The sequence below is a fragment of the Triticum aestivum genome, chromosome 5B (genome assembly GCF_018294505.1).
Source record: "Triticum aestivum cultivar Chinese Spring chromosome 5B, IWGSC CS RefSeq v2.1, whole genome shotgun sequence".
Classification (NCBI taxonomy): domain Eukaryota; kingdom Viridiplantae; phylum Streptophyta; class Magnoliopsida; order Poales; family Poaceae; genus Triticum; species Triticum aestivum.
Window position 1 is genome coordinate 164,172,321 of NC_057807.1, and position 3,519 is coordinate 164,175,839.

The window sequence follows — 3,519 nt, forward strand, 5'->3', positions numbered from 1 at the left end:
AGGCTAGAGATCAAGATTCATATGGTAGGAATGGAATATCTTGGCCTCAACACATGAGTAGGTGGTTCTCTCTCAGAAATGGTAAGTTGGAAGTGTAGGTTTGTTCTGATGGCTCTCTCCACGAATGAAGAGGAGGTGGAGGGGTATATATAGCCTCCACACAAAATCTAACCGTTACACACAATTTACCAAACTCGGTGGGACCGATTCAACAGACTCGGTCGGACCGATTTAGTAAACCTAGTGACCGTTAGGATTTTCGGTGGGACTGACATGCAACTCGGTAGGACCGATTCGGTTAGGGTTAGGGCATAACGTAATCTCGGTAAGACTGATTACACAAACTCGGTGAGACCGATTTTGGTAATAAGCTTTCCAGAGAGTTGGTCAGGTAAACTCGGTGGGACCGATTTGCTCTTTTCGGTGAGACCGAAATGTTACAAAAGGGAAACAGAGAGTTTACATTGCAATCTCGGTGGGACCGATCGCTCACTTCGGTTAGACCGAAATGTTACGAAGGGAAACAGAGAGATTACAATCCCATCTCGGTGAGACCGAGATCCCTATCGGTAGGACCGATTTGCCTAGGGTTTGTGGCAGTGGCTATGACATTAGAACTCGGTGGCGCCGGATAGAAAGAATCGGTGTGACCGATTTTGGCTTTAGGTTTAGGTCATTTGTGGATGTGAGAAAGTAGCTGAGGGTTTTTGGAGCATATCACAAGCACATGAAGCAAGAGGCTCATTAAGCAACACCTCATCCCTCCTTGATAGTATTGGCTTTTCCTATAGACTCAATGTGATCTTGGATCACTAAAATGTAAAATGAAGAGTCTTGAGCTTTTGAGCTTGAGCCAATCCTTTGTCATTAGTATTTTGAGGGATCCACTTTCATCATCCATGCCATGCCATTCATTGAGCTTTCCTGAAATAATAGTCTTGGAATAGCATTAGCTCAATGAGCTATATGTTGTTATGAATTACCAAAACCACCTAGGGATAGTTGCACTTTCAATCTCCCCCTTTTTGGTAATTGATGACAACATATAGATCAAAGCTTCGACAAATGATAATAAGATTGAAAACATCGTCGCTTTGAGAAGTATGTGATAAGCAAGAGCTCCCCCTAAATTTGTGCATAGTTTAAGATTTGCTTTGGACTGCAAATGCACAAGGAATTAGGCTCATGGGTTACTCTTCCATGTCACATACATCTTGGTGGAGCGCTCAAAATGATAAAGATTGAATACATGCACTCATCACCAAGCAAAGTGAATGATCACATATGGATAGGTAAGATAATATCATCAAACATGCATAAGTGTAGCTTATGATCAAACACATGATCATCAATGTCTCACAAAAGCATCATAGTATCTCAAAGTAATCAAAAGCAAACAAGTTTAACCACCAAAGCAAGAGAGAACAAAAGCAACACTCTCTCTCTCGAAGCCTATGATCTATACATTTTTCTCCCCCTTTGGCAACAAGTTACCAAAAAGTTCATAGAAAATGCATAGTGCTAGATTGCTTCTTAGGCTTGATCTTCAGGTGGTGGTGTCCGGATAACTCCAAGAACGAAGGCTTCAGTTGAAGTGGATGGAGCTGGAGGAGTTGGTGCTGGAGCTGGTTGCACTGGAGCTGTAGGAGCTGTAGCTGGTGCAGATGATGTGGCTCTGATGTCTGTCACAGGCACTATAGCTGACCTCTGAGTTCTAGGCACTCTGGCAAATACATTAGTGGTAGTCTTGCCCTGCCTCTCCTGCATGTCATCCTGTAGCTGCTCCACAACTGACTGAATCTCAGTTACTTTGACATCTAGATCATGGAATTTTAGTTCCATGATTCTTTCCAAGCTCTCCTGATTTCAAGTGAGGGTGGCCAATCCCTTCTCAATCCTCAGAGTTGATGCTATCAAGTAACCAAGCTGCTCCTGCTTGTTCTTCAAAAAGTACTCAGATGCCTCCTCTTGAGTTGGCATCTTGGCAGCCTTCTCTTTCCTTGCCTTCTCCTTCTTCTCTTGAGCTTGTACTGATGATGGTTCATTCTTATTCATGACAACCTGATTGTCCTCAAAGTCTGGATAGAGAGGAAAATGTTCCTTATCCAATAGATATTTTCCTGTGCCCATATTTGAGTTAATCAACTCCTGAATCTGAGGGGCATATCCACAACTTCTCTTTTGGTCTGCTGCAGTCCTCTTAATGGTCTCTACCATAAGGCTCATGACCTTGAATTTCTGTGGCACATCAAACAAATGCAACATGTTGATTGCATGCCCTCTAATCATGTTGTGGTCACCAGACTTAGGCAACAGAGTGTGCCTTAGGATCCAGTTGATTGTTGGCAGCCCTGACAGAAGAAAGTGGACTGACCCAAACTTATGTGTCTCAATAGCTTTGTCTGGGATCTCCTTGTACATGTGTGCCATGGAATTGTGGCCCATCTTCTTCTTGGCATAGACATCCAAGTCATCTTCACTTTCCTTTGGGGCATTGATCAGTTTTGCCCATTCCTCAACAGTTGAATGGTACCTTGTACCTTCAGACATCCAAACTATCCTCCCATCTGGATAGAAGTGTGCTGTGGAGTAGAATTGCATAATGAGTTCATCATTCCAGTTGGTGAGCTTTTGCCCAACAAAATCTGCAACTCCACAAGCAACAAAACTGTCTTGCACTCCAGGATAGTGTTCTTCATTGTCTTTCATGTAGGTCCAGTCGACCCACCTCATATCACACACTATGGGCTTCTTGTCCAACAAGATTGTCTCATAGAAGTCCTGCTGTTCCTTTGTATGGAACCTGTAATCAACAGCAGTTCTTCTCCTTGTGGCATATGGATCTGTCATCCTCCATAGCCTCAACCCTGAGTCTCTTCTGATCTTCATGTCCTCAGCCACAGGATGGGCATCATTGTGGTCTGGTATCTTGGGCTTGAGCTTCCTCAGAACTTGTCCTTCTTCATCTTCCTCATCAGCAACTTCAGGCACTGGGGCCTTGTTCTTCTCAGCAGCTGGAATACTCCTGGTATTCCTCTTTGGTGCAAGCTTGGGCTTGGGGGCAGCTTTGGGTGCTTCCTTGGGCTTTGATGTTGCAGCCCCTGATCTAATAGCATCACCCATAAGCTTTTGTGCCTTGGGTGCTGGTGCAGCAACCTCTTCTTCCTCTTCAGAGTCTCTCCTCATTGAGGGATTTCCAAGAACCTGGGCAGTAGTGGTTCTGGCTCTCTTCTTCTTCTTATCCTGAGCAGCTTCATCTTCTGATTCAATGGTAAACTTCATAGTTTCTCTAGTGGGAACTTTCTTGGGTTTGGAAGTTGTGACTCTCTTTGCAGGTGCCTCTTTGGGTTCAGACTTTCAGGCACTTGAGTAGATCCTCTGACCTTCAGCATAGGTGTCCTCTTGGCAGGAACCTTCCTATTGAGTCCAGGTTTGGTGTTCTGTGCTGAGGCATACTCCTTTTTGAGCACTACCTTCTTGGAGGTAGCCTCATCCTCTTCTGCTCTATAATTCTCATCC